Source organism: Callospermophilus lateralis, chromosome 1, assembly GCF_048772815.1.
Source record: "Callospermophilus lateralis isolate mCalLat2 chromosome 1, mCalLat2.hap1, whole genome shotgun sequence".
NCBI lineage: Eukaryota > Metazoa > Chordata > Mammalia > Rodentia > Sciuridae > Callospermophilus > Callospermophilus lateralis.
Window position 1 is genome coordinate 68,471,817 of NC_135305.1, and position 22,286 is coordinate 68,494,102.

Here is a 22,286-nt window from a genome sequence, read left to right on the forward strand (position 1 = left end):
ATATATATATATATATATATATAATATATATATATAAAATTTATTTTTTAGCAATAGTTTTAAGTTTGTAGCAAAACTGGACAGAAAGGTCAGAGATTTCCCACATACAGCCTATCCCTACATAAACACAGCCTCCTCTATGGTCAACTTCCCCCACCAGAGGGCTCATTTGTTAGAACACAGAACCTATATTACCTATCCACCAAAGTGTGACTGTTAATCCTTGGTGTCACATATTCTATGGGTCTTTTACAAATGTATAATGACCGGCAGCTCAAGTATCACACAGATTACTACTTCTGTCTCAAGAATGGCCTGGGCTTCACCTCTACCTTTTCCTCCCACAGCACTTCCAACAGAGACAAGTGATCACTTTACTGCCTCCATAGATTTGCATTTTTTAGAGTGCTTTGTATTTGGAATCATAAAGTATGGAGCTTTCTTTCACTTAGTGAATTGTAGTTACAGTTTCTCCATTCATGACTTGATAATTCATTTCTTTTTAGTGCCATCTTTATTTTCACTGTCTTCTTCATTCCTAGGCAAGTGAAGAGTCTTTTATTAAGTACTTTCAAAGCCCATCAATCTTGAAAACAAACAAATCAACAAATCACACACGCAGTATTGCCCCTAAAAGACCTTTCCTCCTTCAGAGATCATCTTCTCATCCTTCCCTTAATAACCCAACTTCTTGAATTGTTTATAGCCACTCTCTGTTTTTTCTCTCTCAATTTACTTTCACCCACACACTGAAACCTGACTTCTACTCACATATATCCAGCTTCTGTTCATAGTGAGATAACTAAGAAAAACTTTCCCCGTGACTTCTGTGAGAATAAATTCTGGTTTACCTTCTATGTTTCTTTCTTCTCCTTAATTTACCTCTTTAAAAACTTCTCCTTCTGGTTTTATTATTGAACAAAGGTCCAGATAAAAAGGTCACATTCTCTGTTGGCAATCTTATCTATATCCTTGAATTTTCTTACAGTATAAATGACAGTTTTAAACCATTTTAACTAAAATGTGTATCTAGGAAATTCATGCACATGTTTTAGTTTGGATTTTTGTGTCTTTTTTGACAGAAAAGTTGAAAGGTCCTATTGTGATTTTGCATTAGCTATCAAGACATAGTTCCTTTATGTACAAGTTTCAGTTAATAGAATAACACACAGAGTGAGGACTGCTTATTTTAATTATATACTACTGTCTTTATCCAGATCTCTGTATTTGAGTATGTAGTTTCCACTGGCTTTCCCAAGACCTTCCAAAATGCATAATGACAGGCAGTCATCATTATAGGTTCAAACCTGAAATTTTCAGCCTCTAATCACAATTCCCCCAGCCATGTTTTCTTAATACTTGTCAGTGCTTGTTATTGTCAAGCACCAGGCTGGACTTGAAGATGGAGTGGTGATCCTATTTTAACAACATATGTCCAGTCCTCACATAGTTTATAATCCAGAAGGAAAAACAATCATGAGTAAACAACCATATTAATGGTTATAATTATTCAATTTCCTACAAAAGAGGCTATAACTAGAACAGAAGATGAAACTAGCAGAAATCTTTGAAGAGCTGATTAATAAGCCGAACTGGGAAAGGTAAATTGAAGTTAGGTAAAGGACAGAACAAAACAATACAGAAGATTTGGAAACCACATATGTAGAAGCCAGAGGGGGGGGTGAAACCGGCTTCTCCATAACTGATATTTATCAACTTTAACTGATAATGATGAAAGTCAAAGGAAGACTAATACAGAAAAAAAATCTGGAGAGGGAAATAAGGGATGGTTTGAAGAACCTTGTGATTTCTATTTCCTTTTATGCTGTCCAAATCAAAATCTGCAAGTCATTCTCATTCTTCCCTAATCCTCATTTTATGTAAGCATTCCATTTCCAAATCTTATTATATCTTGCTTCTGAATACCTGTCAAACTTATTGATGTCTTTCTATCTCATTTTTTTCACTCATAGCCCTAACCAGTATTATCTCTCCTAGATTACTCTTTTATTATCTGGTATATAATTAACTTGTCTCTATCCCTTCCTATATCCTAAATTTCAAATATACATTCATTGATTTTTATCAGACAATTGTAGGAGGAATTGTTTCATATAAAATTTGCAATGCTCACTGTTATTATATTTGCTAAGTACTTTTACCATGTCCATTTTGTGGATAAGACATTGAAGCACAGAAAACCTATTACAGTCCTTAGAATAGCTTACCTTGTTAAAGGCATTATGTATGCTGTTTCTTGTACATGGATCTCCTTTTCCTGGTTATTTCTCTCACTCTCCTTTTAGATGTCTCTTCACTCAAGAGTGTTTCCCTTATTTTTGAGGCTTTTATCTCCTTGCTCTACAGTATTATAGTAATTGGCTATATGTCCATTTTCTTCCCTGGACTAAAGGCTTATTCTAACTTTGTGTGTAATTGTGATTCCATAATTATTTTTTCAACGAATCAATTAGTGAATGAATCAACAGTTATTAAATGAAAAAGTATTTGAAAATGCAAAATGACCATAAAGTATTGTTTATAAGTAATAAAGATACCAACAATAGCAATTGTGTTTATTTTTCATTAACTAGAGGAAGTAAATAAAGATAAATAAGAAATTACTTTGGCCCTCAAGGAACATTCATAAAAATAATGTTATCTAATTACCACAAATAAAAACGAATGCTTTTTAAGTTGCATTCCTTAAAAGTAAACACTTAAAACGAATGTATTCAATGTTATTTATATTGTTTTACTATCTTTCCCTGTTACATGTGTGAAATGGGAATCATAATAGAAAGTGTTTTTGCATAAGTATTAAATAGAGTTTCTAAGTATTTGTTTTGTTTCTTGGTTGATTTTTTTTAAACTGCCTGAGTTTCAGTGCATTAATGTAAACATTGTGCAGAACTTCATTGATTCATTTATTCACTATTCCATTTATCTAACACTTATACATACAATTGAAAAAATAGCATTAAGGCCTGGGTACACAATTTCAATGCAAAAGTAACACAAAAGCCAAAAATCCTGTAGTCATTCAATATGGTCTTGGCCATAGCCATAGGAACTGACACAAGAAAACCCTGGAGAAGACCAGAAGCAGGGGTAGAACAAGAAAAAAAGTAGAAAACACCATATAAAATTTTTTTTCTTGGGTTATTGGTGCCTCACAAAGCAATATGTTAGGTAACACCCATGTGCACATTATGAATTGTTGAAAAGTTGGGAAGTAGAACCACCACAATTCCAGAGATTTTTCTGGAGGCCTTAATGACTTCATGAAGAGACAAGAGAAAGAATGACTTTCTTATGTTAAGGACGGTTTGTCAATTATGACCTAGGTAGGGAAAAAGTTCAGTAGATGCAACAGAGTCGTAGGGAATCTGAAAAGTGTGACATTAAAATAAGTGTCCTTCAGGAATAGTACAATTATTACCTTGTGGTAGTCTGAAAATAAAATATATAAGCATGTTAAGTAAATTTTAGAGTAACTTTTTAAAAACAGACATAATTTAGTATCCCATGGTTTTTTTTTTAAAAAAAAAACTAGTCAGTAAATTTTCAACATTTTATATCACTAGAAAAATAGATTATGACTCATCTGACCAACATATTAGCAAAAGATACTTTATTAAAACAAAATAAAATGTTTTAACTCCAAGGTCTCATATTCTCTTACTCTGGCTGGTTATGAAATCATTTCATGAAAAATAAAAAGTAAAACTAAAAGTTATAGTAAATTATGGAGCTACTTTATATTGACTAGTTAAATAGTCATATATTGACTAGTTAAAAATTCATGGAAGCCATTTCTTAATGGTGGCTAGTTAGAAATAGATCTTTTGCTTTATGCCTGAATTAGTTATATGTATGTAAATGTTAACATTATGTTTTTAATATTTTGTTTTTATTCAAGAAAAACTAGATGTGGAAACCTATGATGACAAATGATTAAATTGGAGATTATGAATAGAAGTGACTAATGCAGACTCACAATATTGACAATGGAGATAGTATTATTTCCATTCCTTAAAAACATGGCATTTTTCTATGTGTAGAAATAAGAATTTTTTATTATTATATTTTGGTTATGTCACTTACAGCCTGGTATGAAAATCTCAAATATAGATTATTGAGTTCTGACAAAGGCATATACCTGGGCAGTCAAAATCCCAATCAAGATACTGACTTCTATCATCCTGGAAACTTCCTCATCCCCTTTCCAACCAATCTTTCTGGCCTGTGCCACCACAGGCCACTATTATCCAAATTAATAGTTTCATGGATTAGTTAAAAACTTCCTTTAGAATATTTTATATGTGAGTAGCAACTATGGTGATTATGTTTTATCTAAATCCCTAAATTAAAAAAAAAATAAAAGAAATATTTGTATGAAGAGAAAGATCCAGTGCTACTATAGAAAAGGAAAGAATCATTTTCTTTTTAATTTGATTCTATTAAAAATACCTGCTAATTAAATAATTAAACAAGTTTTGCTTTTGCAAATGTGATTGAATGTTAAGGTTTTTATATAATGAAGATAATAAGTTCCTCTATCCAAGATAGGAATCTTTAAAAGGTGAAATCCTCCCATGTGGAGCCCCTTTCGAAAATAGACAAGGGTACATATTGGGTAGAACAGTAGTTATGGAAAATACTGGATGTTGAATGTGTTGCTTCTAAATAGAATTTAAGGTGTAGATCCAGAGATCATGTCTCATATAATTTTGAATGTACTGCAGACTTTAAGGCATGGAAAATATCTGCTTGTCAAATGTTTTGTGCCTGAATATCATTAAATATTCAAATGGTTTCAACTCTTTCTGCTGCCTCCAGTGCCTAAACAAAGAAATGAACAAAGAGATTCCTTATATTGGAATGATACAGGAGGAGGCCCAAGGAGATTATTGTATTATATAGCCTAAATCAAGAAACATATACTTAAATACAAATAGGGGACAAGTTAATAGTGTATAAGAATAAAATTGAGTTTCCGGGGATGACTGAATGCAAGACTATTTAAATAAGGCAGTCTCAAATCATCTCCAGTCCTTTGTAGCCACACAGAAACTGTTATCCCACAGATTCATTTACAGTTTGGCATTTCAATTTTTTAGCTAAAACGGAATATCAAGATTTCATGTGAAATCTCTTGAATTATGAAAGGTGATAGCCAATTTGTTTTTTTAATACTGAAGATAGTTTTCTGGACTCTAAAATTATTCATTTGAAAGTTGTGTTGCTGCTCTAAGACTGCCAGCTGAGACAACTATTCTAAATATAAAAATATCCACAAGAGTCCTATAATATTTAGAGAAGATACTTGAAAAGAGTGAGATCACCAAAGACTTAATAACTCAAAAAATAATGTTGAGTAGTGAATCTAGGAATTGAAACAAAGTCTATTTGCAGTTAAGGTCTATTATTTTTACATTAGAGTAAGATTAATAATTATAAGTGCTAAAAATAATAATTAATATTAGGAAAGAAATAGCATTGATTAGAGGAAGGGATAGAGAGCATCCAATTCTAAAAGGCATCAGATAAGAAGAGCTGACAGCTGCTCATGAAAACTGGCTATTTTGAAAGCATGCATAACCAGTGCTAAGAGTTTCCATAGATTAGTAGACATAGAATGTGATGTACAAATCCCTTCAATATCATCTCAGTGATATTCCTTCTTTTACAAACTTCAAAAACAAAAATACACTTAAAATTATTTTTTTTTAACTAAACCCATCAAATACTCATAGCTGCTTGCCATTCTGACCAAGCAAAAAACATTTGCAGATTTCCTCGTAGGATTTGAAGACCAAGGAAAACATGAGTAAGGTGAAGATCAAAACTTAACCAAGGAAGTTCATCTGAGACATAGTCTAGTGGATATAACCTATTTTATCTTACAAAGTAACTTCACCAAAGACTGTTTTGGTTAGAATCTCTGGCAGGAAACTGATTGGTTCAAATAAAAACAAAAATAAAGACAAGCCTTTTTAAAGAAGTATACACAGGGTTAGGGGAAAACAAAAACCAAACAAACAAACAAAAAAAAAACACCCAAAACACAAAGTACAAAAACAACACTGTATGTAAAGGTAACAATAGTTTGAAGTCATTCCCACATGTAAAGCTGAATGGGCAAAGGGAAAAGACTCATCCTCAGCCCTGGTAAGGTTAGAACCTTGAAGAGGGAGCTCCTCCTAGGACTGCATTCATATGGGAGATGAACAGCTATTAAAGGAAAGTGTCACAGCAAGGAATAAGTAGAACGATATCCTCTTAATTTCTTTTTCTACTGCCCTCTGATGTCCCGTGGCGTGTCCCACTGGTCAAATCACACAGAAAACCTGCCAACAGTAGGTGCTGGTGATGCAGTCGCAGGAGGTCAGCTCTTGAGGAACCAGAGCAGGCCAGTAGGAAAGCAGATCTCTTATTCCAAACAGGATGTAACCAGCACATGGAATTATCTCCCATTGTAAAAATGAGTGAGAAATATTACTCAATATAGTTGTTAAATTTTCTATCCCACTATCTAATTCTACTATGTTACATTTTAGATTAAAATGATCTGAAATGTTGGGAATTGAATTCAACACCTTGAATTAGGTATATACCATACTCAAATATGAGATGCACTTTTTTCAATTTAATAGAAATTTACAGTTTGAACACTCTGCATGAGGCCTGGTCTGGGATGATTGAATATAACCCCCTATAATCAAGGACAGAACAGGGAATAGGATTAAAGGAAAGATGAAGAATGTATCATTAGCACAAGTAAGGCTTTGACATTATGTTAAACATTTACCTGTGTGAGCTGGTGTTTATTAGTAAAACCTGAAGACAGAGCTGTGAAATCAAGTCTCTTCATACCTAGGTTGCAATAATTTTCTAATAGAAGAATGATGCTCCTCCAGAAATAGAAAGGCTAGAATTTAGTAATTCCCATTCACAGGTCTAAAGAAATTTAATCTACTCATAATGCCATTTTGGGGGGAACAAGTGTCATAGAAATAAATTGCTTTAGAAATTCTTCCTATCAACACAAGCAAATAAATGGCTATCAGCATCAGTAATACATATTTCTACTTGCCAGTATAGAATCACTCTGTGGGGTTTGTTTATTAGTTTCAGTGTCAAAACTGTATTCCACAATAAAAGCAATTTCCAGAAAACTGTTTAAATATTGTGCTCTTGTTTACTATATTTTACCCTATGTGACTGCACTACAATAAAATGGACTAGACTTTTTTCCCCATAAGTCAAGTAAAAAATTCTACACACAACCTGTTTTCTCACACACGAAGAGTGTTTTAGTTTTCAAAGTTTGCCATAACAAAATACCATAAACAAGGATGAAAATATCAGAAAGTTTTAGTTTCCCAGTTATGAAGACTAGAAGTCAGAATTCAGACTGTAGGACCTTCAGACTGTAGGACCTTCCTCTTACTTACATTTGTGGGAGGATCTTTCTTCAGATCATCTGTTGGTTTGCTGAAAATCTTTGCAATGAAATATTTCCCCCTCTGTCTTCATCATCTCATGGCATCCTCCTTTTGTGGCTCTGTCTTAGCAAGTCTTATAAGGACCCCCGACATACTGGATGGGGGATCCACCCTACTCCCACTCATCTTACTTAATGACATCTGCAGCAGCGCGCTCTTGATTCATTTTGTGCTGCTATCCCAGAATACTTAATACCTAAGACTGGATAAGTGATAAAGAACAGAAATTTTTTCCCTCACCATTTTTGAGACTGGGAAGACCAAGATGAAGAATCTGAAAACTTTTTGTGTTACCATCACATTGGGAGTTATCCCATTGAGACCAGGGGACAAAAGGACAATCAGCCAAGGTAATAAATAATTGGGTCCGATCAGAAAGGTGGGGTTTTATTCAGGAGGAAATGAATTACCTCCTGGGTGGTTCCTGTCCTGCACCTTTAGGTAGATATGGAAGGGCACCTCTGGAAGGCTTTTTTCCACCTTTTTGTCACTAGTCACATAGACAAGATAAGGGGAAAAGGAGGGCATGAGGACAAAGGAGATCTAAAATGCATAAAAGGGGAAGGACACCCTCATTTCCTCGAACACTCAGCGCTGGGACCCCTTCTCTTCAGAGAAGTCTCTATTCTATCCTTTAAATAAAAATTGGTCTCTATATTTGCCTTGACATTTCTTGGGTGTTCAATCTTCACATCAGGAAAACAGAACTTGGTCCTGAGTCTCATTACCGGCATTGCTACAATGGAAGGACAAAGAGAAAGCAAGCAGATGGGGTGAATCCCCTCCTTCAATAGCAACATTAGTCCATTTATGAAGGCACAGCACCTGCTGACCTTATGCATCTTCAAAGTATGGCCCCTTCCCTATACTACCTCTTGGCAATTCTGTTTAAACAAGAGTTTTAGAGGGAACAAACATTCAAATCATAACATACCATATTTCCAAATAATGTCATATTCAGACTTATTAGGGGTTAAGACTTCAACATATCTGGGGACATAATTCAACCCAAAACAAAACGTAAGCAATAAAGTTTTAAGCACATTTATAGGAATAGGAACTGAATAAGTTCTTATAAAATAGTTCTGTCATCATCCTATTTTTTCTAACAAAAAGCATTTCTGTTATTTATCTCAATGTCCTGTATTGTGTTTAGTTGGTTCAAATTCAGCAAGTTGGAATATAAACAAATTAAATGATAAGTATTTTAATGCTTTCAGTAATCGAAAGGCACTTTCATTTTCTATCACTATCCATTCTATTGGCGAGTTGTCTTAGAACTAGAAAGACTTAGAGTTTTTGGAAGGTTGATCAGAGGATAAATTGGAATCAGATTACACTGGGGAGAGAAGGTTACAGCCTGGCCCTGGTTCAAGTTGTAAGAAATAGTGCACATTTAGAGTTACAAGAAGAAAAATGGAAAGGAGGTATATGATGCAATGCAGGACACCATGATGTTAATATCTACTGTTTCTATTAGTAGTGTTCATTACCAAAAACTATGAAAGACTAAATTTCACTTTTGATAGGAAAACTATAAAAAAAACTTTATTATATCAGGCAACTCCAGAAAGATCATCTCCAAGAAGAATAGGTAGGTAGCCAGGTGTGGTGGTACATGCCTATAATTCCAGCAGTTTGGGAGGCTGAGTCAGGAGCATTGAAAATTCAAGGCCAATCTCAGCAACTTAAAGTGGCCCTAAACAACTTAGCAAAACCCTGTCTCAAAAGAAGACATTACGAAGAGCTGGGGATGTGGCTCAGTGATTAAGCATTCCTGGGTTCAATCCCTAGTACCAAAATAAACAAACAAACAGATAAATAAATTGCATAGATTTGCAAAGAGATCACATGAGTTCCTCAGTGTGAGTGACGTGTTTTATAACTGATTATTCCCACAGTCTATTTCTTGAACCCCTGTGACACTTAAAAAAATTGCTTTTGAACATAATTATGAAATACTTTTGTGTGGTTTATATTGTTGACAATTATGGTTTTGACTAATTTCTTTTTAACTTGAATAAGCAGGGTTCAAGTAAGATGTGAACATGTACACCCAAACCGGGTTAAATCAGCCTACCCAGTACTTCATTGTTTGATGTTAAGAAAAAGAACACAAGTTGAAAATCACAATTTATACTTCTACTTTATATCTGAAATATTCAGAGTAGAATAAAAATGACTTTAGTATCAGGTCAGTAGGTGATTGATTCGGTTGCTTAATTCACTAGGTACCATATTACTTGAGGGCAGAAAAGGAGAAGCCAGACTAACTGATTATTTTTGTCACTTCTAACTCAATGGATTCATGGCGAGGCCCCTGGAGAGAAGCTGCCGAAATGATGAATAGGGATTTCCATTCTCTGAATTGTACCCATGGATTTTAGCATTCTAGCCGTCTCTAATTATTTCCTTTCTATTCTGTGTTCATTTATAAATCTCTTAGAAAGAGGTTAAGAGACAATCTCCTTAGTGAAAATATATTTTTAAAAAAATCAAGGAAACTAACACAAAGTTGATACCACTAACTTTTTGTTAAGTTGCTAAAAATGCTGAAAGGAACAGGGGAAGGCTTTATAGCCCCTGCATCCAGCTACAAGGAAGCATACTGAATTGTAGACAAGACAGTGACTTTGAATTAGTGACAATTTCAATGGAATCAAAAGAGAAATGCAAAATGTAAAAATGCTAGTTTCTATTTCTCAAAATATTTCCCCATATTTTGGAGAAATTTGTCAGGAAAGAATCTTTATAATCAGTATTCAAAAGGAATTCTGAATTTTAGAACCAGCGTCATTGTGTTCACAAGTTACTGTGAAGAACGCATTTCCAACAACGGAAAAATATTTACCCTTAAGGAAAGAAAAGATTTTTCTGATGAGCACTTGGGAAACTAAATTAGAGTTTGCAAAAATTCTTGTAGCTTGTAAATAGAAACTAGTATAAGTACATATCAAATATAACTATTGCTTTTAAACAAGATATGCACCTTACCTGCATTAATAGTGACCATTGAATTAATCTTACATGCATTGATTAGGTTTGGGCGATGAATACATTTTGATAATCTGGTTATATTTTTAGAACAGGAATTTACATTGCCAAGTATGAAACTTCTGCTAGGAAAAAAAGAAAAAGAGAGAAGAAAATAAACTTATGGTTTCCGTTTTCTTCCCACTGTTTACAACTAAAACTGAAGAGAATGTCAAAACCCCTTCTTAAGGGCTCTGACAAATTTACAACAGCAGGCACAGTGCTGAGGGAGACCACATGCCATGGTTTAGATATGGCTTAAGTGTCTCTCTGAAGGATTCATGTGTTGAATTTTAATCCCCATTGTGAGATATTAAGAGAGTAGAGATTTAATAAATTTTATTGTTTAGAGGTGGGCTTTTGGGAAGTTATTAGGATCAGACAAGATCACGAATTAGGGTGCAGCTCTCATGACTGAATACCTGTGGCTTTATAAGAAGAGGAAGAAAGACCAGTCAGACAAGACAGACAGACAACAGACACACACACACACACACACACACACACACGTGAGATCTTATTATTTTTTTTTCCTTTTTCTGTTATGATGATACTGCAGGGAAGACACAATCATGCAGAAAAAAGTAAGCAACCAATGGGTAATTAAAACTGAGAGAAGCTGTCTTTCTACCCAGAATGCTGGCATAAGAGGGTCCCAGAAGGATATGGAGTATATGAGATTCTACAGAAAAGAGAGCTGGGGAAGAAGATCCCCTGACTCTGTATATAAAATGACGTAGCATTGAACTTACCCTTGACATACACTGGAATGGAGCCAAAGCATCATCTCAAAGATTGAAAGCTGAACTCTCATATAGACTGAGATCCTAGTTCCAGACTATTCCTTAGAGGTGCATGAGTGAGGCAGACCCAAAGGATTTGAAAATTAAGCTTACTTTGGAACCACAGCTTGTAGAATGTGACACAGAAGCTGCAACCTGAACCTAACTAGGTTGATTGATTGCTAACTTGTAACAAAATGGAACTCAGATTCACAAGAGGATAAATCAAATGGAGATGGTACAATCTAAAATTATTCAACATGCAGAGGACCAGAAAAATATAGATAATTCTCAAGGGAAAAAGAAATGGTCAACAATTAAAACTCTTAAGATGACCCAAATGCTGGAATCATTGAAGATTTTAAAGCAGGCATTATTATCATGCTCCATGACATAATATTAAATTAATTCACTTATTACTGAAAATTAAGTATCTCTCAATGGCAAATAGAAATTATAAATAAGAATTAAAGGAAATATTACAAATTTAAAAGGTCAAATATCTGACATAAAAAAATCAAAAGATAGTCGCAATAGCAGAACAGAAGACAAATGAAAGAGTGAAAGGAATTGAAGATTGATCAACAGAAATTATCCATTCATAGAAAAGAGGGCAAAAATTATTAAACAAAATGAATCTCAGGGACCTTTAAGACAATATCAAATCTGGTATGTCTCATTTATTACATCTTCATTTTTTTTTCTTTTTCCTCTCCTAGTAATCCAAAGATAAACTCCAATATTGGCAAGTAATTATTAATTAATTACTGATCCAGAGAGATAAATTACAGCTTTGAACAACATGAATGGAGAGTTGGCCCTAAAACTACTGCTTGAAGTAGGTATCCTCAAATAATGAGATTCCAGATTAGGATTAAAACTCCCATTCATAATCAAAGAAAATTTATTTATTTATTTTCATATACTAAACTAAGCTCTGGCTTAGAAAAAGATGTCCATTAAAGAATCATAACCATAGGCCTGCCTTCACACAGGATTGAGGTCTAAGTTCATACTGTTTACATAGAAATTTCAAGGTGATAAGTGAAAATAAAAACTGTATTTGTTATAGTAACTTTCTTGTACTATGTATAAGAAAGAAATTTTAAAATTAATCTGGATAAATTTATCTTAAAATAACATTACATGAAGTTCCCTCAAACTTTAGTAAAGCAATCCAAAATTATAAAGATACATGTGGGAAAAATTGTCAGCATAAATTAATGAAAGAAAAATTAGATGTCAAGACATTAGAAAATAAAGAAAATGCATTTTTTAAGCCTACAGTCTTATGCTCAATTCTAATAAATAAACCTCCATCATGGCTTAGTGATTCTGCACTGAAGACACAGTAAACATCTTGAAAGAAACCAGCCCTGGGACTGTCAGAGCAGATTGATGAGAATGCTTTGTCCTGCTTTTCCATTCGCCAGAACAATTCCTGAACTGAGTGTGTTTGAAGATTAGCCCTCATGAAATGATGTAAACAATTATACTAGCCACTCTCCTCCTGTAAACCGGGCATTAAAGCAAGCTGCTGTTCTAAGTGGTGTTCAAAATTTAATGGCCTAAGGACTTCAGCGTATAGTTTATCAAGAGATCTTTTGCCCCAAGTATACGCTACTCTCAGAATCTAATACAGTAAAAGGAATAAAAACCTCTAGAATACTCTGAAAAATTAATGCATAATTAATTTACTACTCCCCATTTAATTTTGCCAAAGCAGTCTGTAAGACCAGACTAGTAGCCCATGGAGAATAAAGAAGAATTATATAATGATTAGAATCATCATGATCTCACTCTAAGATGGATCCATATACATCTGACCCATCCAGTGTGGACTCCCATACTCACTGTTCTGATCAGCTCGTTTCCAGAATATTTTGGCATTTTCTGCTCACCAAAAGACACTGTCACTTTTAGGCTTACCAATGAAGGCAAGTTGGAGGTGTCTGCTGATAAAAAGAAGGTTTTTGTTTATGTTTTGTTTTTGCTTTTACTCTTAAGATTCCAGGATATTAGTACATCTGTGAAAGGCAGAAAAAAAAAATCATGCTTGGTCTGAGGTGATACATTTCTAATATTAGCACCATCAATACCAGACACTTATCCATGGGCAGGTAGTTGCTGCATTTTCTTAAGTTCTTTCCAGAAATCACTGATAATTTATAAATTTTAATATAAGAATGTTTTATATTTATTCCTCTTGCACATTTTGAAATTTTGTTTTTGGGTTGCTCTGTCTCAAGAGGCATCTCAGTGGTATTAAGTCAATATGTATTAGTATACACAAATAATATGATTAAACTATTAAAAAAGCAACAAGAGAAGGAAGGAAGAAAAAAGTGCATCATAAAGAATTTCAATTAGAGAGAAAGAATTTCAACAAAGAAGAGAGATTCTAAAAAAGATGGGAAAAATACTGAAAATGCATGTTTTTCTACTGAAGTAAATTATTATTCAAAGAAGATATAGAAATAAAGATATTTTCATGCAATCACAATCCAGGCCGATTATTACTAGCATTATCTGACCAAAGGAACTTCCATAGAGTATTCCCGGAAAAGGAGACAATTGAACACAGAAGGATGAACTGAGATTGAATAAGAAATAATAAATTACTGTTAAATACAGATAAATGTAAACCAGTACTTATCAGGATATAATATATTTAATTTGACTAGAAGTGTGGAAATTAAACATTTAAAATAATGTAATATAATAAGGAGTAAATCGTTTGAAAATCAGAAACATGATATATCATTTTCAAATTAGTAATAGAAAAAAGAGAGTCTAAAGAAATGTACAAAAGGTTGGGGGAGAGAAAAATATAAATTTAGGACAAAAGAAATCACAGACAAAAATAAGATAAATCCAAATACTTTTCACAGTAAAATTAAAGTCACCTGTTAAATGACAGTAGTTTTTGAGTCTATTTGTTAAAAAGAAACTCTCCCATACATTTTACAGATATGTACTAAAATTCAATGGGAAAGACAGTTTAAACGTATAGAAAACGCATATTAGGTATTTACTTTTTTAAAAAAGTAAAATTTGTATGTTTTTATTAATATCAAACAAAATTTTCAGTCACCTAAATATTAGTGGACATGATAATGGGCAACAAAATCATGGACTAATCCAGAAAATGGAACACTAAGTACCAGTAGAAATAAGGTAACTTAAGCAAACAGAATAACAATACAAGTTGCTGAAAGATAGACTTGTGATACAATTTCTGTTCATGTGTGATGAGGAGCATCAATAGCAGTTTTAATGATTACTTGGGTGGATACCCAGGTAATTATTATATTTGTCTCAATACTTCTTATATCTCGATAGCAGATTAGAAGAACAATAAAATAATGAAAGGGAAACATCTATTCTATAGAATTTGCAGTTTCTCTGGCTTATGTAAGCTTCTTTTCTTGGAATGATATTATTAGACTTTCTTTGTAGTGAAAGAATAAATCATTAGAGTCATCATAGGATTGATTTGGCAACAGTATTTTTTCCCCCTCAACCCCAGCTGGCAGAACCTTGTCTAATTTGTAAATCCCAGGATGTATTGCTGTCCTTTTGAAGAAGTCACATTATTTATTTTCTACAACATTAATTTTATTCCAGTTTTTCTTCTCTAGGTAATTAGGGTGTCTTGAAGTCTAACCCATTATTCATTTGGGGCTTATAAATCCTTCCACCATCTGAACTGCCTTTCCAGATTGGAACCTGCTTTCAAGGGTTTTTATTATCCCTTCCCACACCTTTTAGAACATGTGGCTTAAAGAGTCAAAATCTTTTCCTCTCAAACTATGAGCCCCAGTTTTATCTGCATAGTGTTTCTGATAATACAGAACAATAAAAAGAACATGTGGTATATGTGTATGCATAAATACACAAGACGTATACATGTAAGTATACATATGTGTAGACTTACACAAATTTATTATAAATAATTTGTAATATACATAATTATTACTGCTGCTACTATTATAAATAATTATTATTACTTACACATAATTATCACAACTAATATGTAAAATATATATGTGCTCTTTTTTTTCTTCTTGCTATCTTAGTACTGGGAATTAAACACAGGAGGCTCTACTACTGAACTAAATTCCAGTCTTTTCTATTGTTTATTTTGAGTCAGGGTCTCAGGTTGTCTCTAACTTGCAATTCTTTTGTCTTGGCCTCCCAAGTAGCTTGGATTACAGGTGTGTGCCACCATGCCTGTCTTATATTTCCCATACTATGTGTAATATGCATCTGTGTATATTTCTATAATTATGACCTATGTTTAGTTCAGTTTTGTTTTGTGTGGATCATGATGCCAACATTCTAGGCTTTCCTTTGGGTCCAAGAAAATGTATTCCTTTGTCTAAACTTGTTTTGTCCCCAGATCACCTTCATTTGAAGAGTTTCACCTCAACATCAGAGTGTGTGAGAAATATTGTGTGTGTGTGTGTGTGTGTGTGTGTGCGCGCGCGCACGCGCGCATGTGTGCTGTGCATGTTCCCTTGTTCTTCTTGGCTTGTCTCATATTAATTAGATTCTTTCCTTTGTGATCCCACTATGATTTGATCGGACAGTCCTGTTTCCAAGCCCCTGTTGCAAAGGCAGGCCTGTGACTAGGTTGGGCCAATAAATGAACCTCATAATACTCAGTAATTATTTCAGGTGTGTGGCTCAAGCTTCTCTAAAAGTTCTTCTTGTTAAATTATGAAGTTAAATATGAAAGTAGACAGATTGTTAGCTTCAAATATGTCTCTTTCTTTCTTTTTTTTTATGAAGCCACTATCGGTCATCTGGTCCGCTAGGAGAGGACAGCCTTCCTAGCTAGCACCTCCAGGCAACATCTGGGCTTCTATATTCAGTAAGCAAGCAGATATAAATAAGCCCGAAGACACAGATGGAGTCTGGACAATACCATGTGCCGTAGATTTGTCTCAATCTAGCTATGCCTTAGGACTTCTTAACCATGTGAGGCATTGTGTTCCCCTAAGTGAGTTAGGATTGGCTTTCTGTCACTTGCTATCACAGGTCTAGAATAAAATTTGCATTATTTTTGCATTTCACTTTGAAACTTTTTATTTAAGTATATAGTTGCAAACAGAAACAACTGAGTGTCATAAGTATTCAGTCTGGTAAGATTTTATATAATAAAATCACTCTCAATAAACATGATCCATATCAAGAAACTGAATGCTCCTCAAGGTCCCCTGTAATGCCAGATTCCTGGGATCCCAATAGACCTCTAGGAGCCGAATCTGATGCAATCACACAAGAGTCTTTATTGCAAGGAAAGCCTGGACTCACAACCTGTCCCAGGGTGTGAGTCCTGGTCCTTGGTTCAGTGAGATTTTATAGGTTTTGGGGGGATACTCTATGCATCACAACATCACAGAGCAAATCATTCCACATCGCAGGAAAGTCAAACAACAACTCTTAACATTGATTCTCACATTCACTGGTGGGAACAAGTTGGGTAGGGGTGATTGTTTAGTACAAGAGGGGAATTCCTTTGAACTGATGGGTGTATGTGCTAAACTAAATGGTTTCCCAACATGTTATCGACCACCATAAACTACTGGGGGTCATCTGGTGCCGCAGTCTGGCTGGGCACAAATCACGAGCCACTCACAGCTTTGTAGATTCAAACAGCAATTCTTTATTCCCGATCTCACACCGGCCTTCTACAAACACGCTCTGGGGAAATCCACGTTCTCTGCCCGAATTCACCATCTCATGGGCTTCTGTCTCCCAAATATATTCTGTCTGACCCTAAGAACTCAAGAGGAACTCAGGGAGCAGGATACACCCTATTCTAAACAGGGAGCACCCTAATCTCGTATTATGCTAAACCGGGAACACCCTAAACACAGATCCGCCCTGGTCCTTGAGCAAGGTCACGTTACATGCAATGTCGCTGCAAAATGTCCTATTTCCATGAGTCCTTCCACTAAAGAAACATGGGGGTACGCTGGCAAGGAAATTGTCATACCTACTTGGCTGATGGCTCCCAGCAATCTGGCATCCCAGGTAGTTTCCCTGTCTCATGCTGATTGGTGGTTGCTAGGGGGTTGCTATGGGTCCTCACCTAGCCTAACTGAGTCAGGGACACCTGGCGCCACAGATCTCTGCTGTTATTTGTAGATAAACAACTCAGCAGGGTGGGTATGTGCCTAGGAGTGCTTTGTGGGTTTTTCCAAGGACAAGGGTCATGCCCCTTTCCTTGGACAGGCTTTGCTCTGAGGTAGAGGCTGGTTTCTCAAAAATGGAGTCACATCAGTTTCTCACCCCAAACTTCTTTATGCCCTGTTATGATTTAGATATGAGGTATCTCTCAAAAGCTCTTGGTAATATTGTAATATTTGGAGGTAAAATGGGCATTCCCTAGAAGTGTGCTACAGCCCCTCCCCTTCTCTCTCTCTCTCTCTCTCTCTCTCCTAACCCTGCCATGAACAGAGAAGCTTTCTTTCCCTGGCCCTTCCTCCATGGTGTGCTAGGACTCAGAGCAATGGACTGAGACCTCTGAAATCATGAGCCCCAAATAACTTTAACTCCTCTAAATTGTCCTTTTCTGGTATTTTGGTCATAGTAATGAAAATCTTACTGAGAGGTGGGGTCACTGCTGTAAGTAACCTTACCATGTGGTTCAGGAGTTGGTTTGTGGGAGGGATTTTGAAAATTTATACATGCAGGTGGAAAAGCTTTAGAATGGTTCTGGTAGAAACTCAAAAGACCAGAATGCTGAAAGGAATGCAAACTGTACTTATGAGGTTTCAGAGGAAAATGAGGTCTCTATTAGGAATTGCAGGACATTCATACTATACTCTGGCAAAGAACTTGGCTACATGTTGCCCATGTCTTGAGATTTTATTATGTGAGGCTGAATTAATTAGAAGTGATGCACTAATTAATCTGGCAATGGAAATTTCAAGACAGCACATTTAGATAATGGCATGGGAATTATTGGCAACTTTTTGCCAGGTTTATAGTGAGAAACAGAAGCAGAAAACAGAGATAAGTGTTTTTAAAAATGTGCTGTTTGGTGAGAAAAGTGCACATAAAGCGGGACCAAGGAAGTTGTGGTTGTTGAAGAGATTATAGTGCCTCAAGATGTGTTAAGTACTTTACACAGAGACAATAGGAAAGATGCCTTGAGGGCATCTCAGGAATTTGAAGACCTATCTACTGCAAGCACAGAATATAGAAGAAAAAATCCATTTGAGAAGAGATCCTAGGGCCACCCTGCTTTCATTAGGAGCATAGGAAGTTACTTCACCATGCTGAACCATGTAGGTACCCCAGGAACCAAGAGGCCACTATAGCCTTGATTCCAGGGCCCCAGAAATTGTGTGAACTGGCAGCAGACCTGGGCATCATCCACATGGTGCTGATTCTGCAGGAATACAGAGGTCATAGAAGCTTCCACTGGGATTTCAAAGGAAGACCTGGGAGGCCAGGCAAACTGTATCAGCGTCAGAGTCTCCACATACTTCCCTGACAGGGTGATGCATGAAGCTATGAAGGTGAGGTTGAAGGTGGAATTAAACCCCAGGAATTAAGAGATGTCAGTGATGTGGATTATCTCCCAAGAAAAGCTGCTATTGAAGACACAGCCAGGCTGAAAGAGATTCCATGTTCACTACAACCAGAAAGGCTAAAGTGGTGAGGCTGTCCAAGCTCTTTGGAAAGCACACCACATAGCCATGTGTCATTGATGCTATACAGACAGCTATAGGTGGGGTTCTGAGACCTGTTTGTCTGGCTAGGTTTTGGTCTTGTGTTGGCCCTATCCCTTCTTTCTATGCCCCCATTCCTCCATTTTGGAATGAGATAATTTACTTTGTGCCACTATATATTGGATATATATAATATACTTCTGACATTTATAAGGGCATACAACCAAGAATTTGCCTTGAGGGTCAGAGGAAATTTTTGAGTTGAATTTTTGGGTAATACTGAAACTTTTAGAACTATAGGATTCTTAGGAATGTACTAAAATCATTTTGCATTTTGGTCACCAATGTTTTGGGAGCTGGGGATGAGATGTTTTGGTTTGAATATGAAGTCCACCCAAAAACACCTATTAATTCAGGAATGTTCAGCAATAAAATGAACAGATTATGAGAAATGTAACTTAATCAATCTATTCTAGTTTGAATGGACTGACTGGGTGGTACCTATAAGTAAGTTAGAGGAGGTGGGTCACTAGTGGTATGCCCTAGAAGTGTGCATATTCCCTATGGCCCCTGCCTCTTTGCTCTCTGATCCTGCCCTGCACTGAGGAGTATACCTCCACTGGGCCCTTCTTCCATAATGTGTTGCCTCACCTTGAGGCCAAAGTAATGGAGTTAACCATCTGTGGACTGAGACCACAGAAACCATGAACCCTAAATAAAGTTTTCCTGCTTTACATTGGTCTTGTTGGATAATTTGGTCCCAGGGATGATAAGCTAGCTAAAGCATGCCACTTCTAATTATGACCCTTTGACAAATAATTATAATGTTGTTTTCTCTTTATTCAATATTTCATTATAAAAACTTTCAAACAGAAAGAAATTTTATTAAATTTTTATGGTAAACACTTATATAACTAGCACCTATATTCTACAATTAACATTTACTGTATTTTCTTAATCTCATATCTAGACACCTATTCATTTCTAAATCCATTCTTTAATCAAAGAAATGGGATGCCTGCTATATTTTTGTTGGATCACCTTTAGGGGTGACATTTTATGTAATGATCACACTCTTTTTCTCTTTGAGTACTCAAGGAGATCTAAAGAATATTTATATTTGTTCTTTCCTAAACTATTTAACTGTTATATTTCAAGCCGACCTAAGCTTTACATTTTGGAGCAGTAGTTCTTCACAGTAAAGAACTTCAGTGGGAAGATAATATCAAAACAATAGCAGAGACCCAATGTGCTCAGTCATTAGCCTTTATCCTCTTAATGCCTCTTCTTGTTATGAGCATCAATTCTATATAAACATAAATAGAAAAGCAGAAAATATTTGAGAAATTAAAATATAGCCATTCATCCTCATATGATATTTGTAAAGTAGTTTAAAAAATCAGTATTTCAAACAGACAATTAGCCTTTGATTTATTGGGGAAATTATTAAGTTCAAATTATTTAAAGGCTGTTCTCACCTAAGCTTTCATTCTTATGTCAAATTTCTAATAGCTACACACTAGTTTGTGTTAATGATCATGAGGCTTTTTGTGGACTCATAATCTATTAAACTTATGTCATTTGTAATTGAATGAGGCATTAAAAACTAAAACCTGTTATTCTTTTCTGGGTGAAAATGGTACTGAAGTGTTGTGATGCATGCTTTGATGATCTAATAGACTTGGCAAGATTCTTAGAGTATGGAATATGGGTACAACTTCCTAATGTTGCGATGTACCGGAGCATATATTATACCATGGAATCTATGGTACCATAGAATCTGTGTTCTAAGCACACCATTTGCCTTTCTGGTCTCTTCTCTGATTCCCACTGCACCCCAAAGGTGGTGATTGAGTCTCTTAATTTTTACCCTCTTTACAACCATGATCTCTTTGCTATTTGTGGAAGAATATGCTTATTTGTGCCTGTTTTCTTGTTTTGCCTATAACAACCCTTATTAAAAATATTGTACTTAATGTAATTCTGCTCAATACTTAGAAACTAAATTAAATCTTCACCAAAAAACTTGAGTATATACAGAAATATAATTTTTATGTGAACATTAACTATAAATATCTCCTTAGAATCAGCAAGGTCAGAAAAATTCAAAGTTATAATAAAAATGTTGACTGGATTTAAAACTAACAAATTATGGTCTTAATTCTTTTGACTTAATTAATTCAGTTGGTCATTCACTTTGTCTTTCATTGATTCAATCCTCAAACATTAATTAAGTGCCTTCTCTGTGTTCATCACTGTTTAGAGTACTGAGAGAAAAAAAGGTAGAAATGATAAAAGTCCTGTCTTCATGGAACCCACATAGAGAGAGGAAAGTCAGTATAAAAATCCTAAGAATAGAAGGAGCTTGGCATTTTTAAGGGGCTTAATGAAAGGCGGTATAATGAGGGCCTAGTGATCAAACAGGGAAATGGTAGGAGAGCAGGACAGTAACAGGGAGAGGATTCAATTCTTCCCAGGCCTCATGGCATAATAAATATCTTGAATTAAATTGTATTTGATGAGAAGCTATTAGAGTAACTTCATCAGGGAGTGACAAATTTATCAAGGCTGGCTTAATGTTCCCTACAGCTTAACTGAAATTTATGCAGGCTTCTTCCTGTGTTTAGGCCTCAATTTCTCTGTTCTTAGAGCATTCACTTTAGAAAATTCATAATCATAAATTATTTTATGCCCTTTTGATATGTAATTGTTTAAATCCTGTTTCATGTATTATAATCCAAGATCATTTCCCTCAAGGACCTGGGAGACATCCCTTGAAATGTAAACAAGCAATATATGGTCCCTGTCTCCCAGGCTCTGTGGGAATCTAACATCAACAAGGACCTTACTCCAGGTTACCATTTTGCCTCCTTCCATGAAGACATGGCAACATTTTCTTTTTCTTTATGTAAAATCAATAAACAAACACAGAGGACCCAAGATTCCCCACCTTGGTTCTTAAAAATTCTTCAGCCCATTGACTAAATAGCATTGAGCTTAGACTAAGTTCTGGCAACTTTTTCCTATTGCAATATTCTTGAAAAAAAAGTCATTGTTGCTTGTTCAAGTTTGTCCAATGCAATTTTTGCTTTTGTTTTGTTAAAATAGCTACCCAGTTGTGATAGTTAATGCTGAGGAGAGACCTGTTAGTTACAGAGCTATTCAGAGAAACCATAATGGAAAGTTGTGCTGCTCCAGTGGTTACAGGAAAGGATCCTCACAGGGAGCTTGATCTGGGAGTTGAAAAGAGTGTGGCAATTAATCACAAGTGA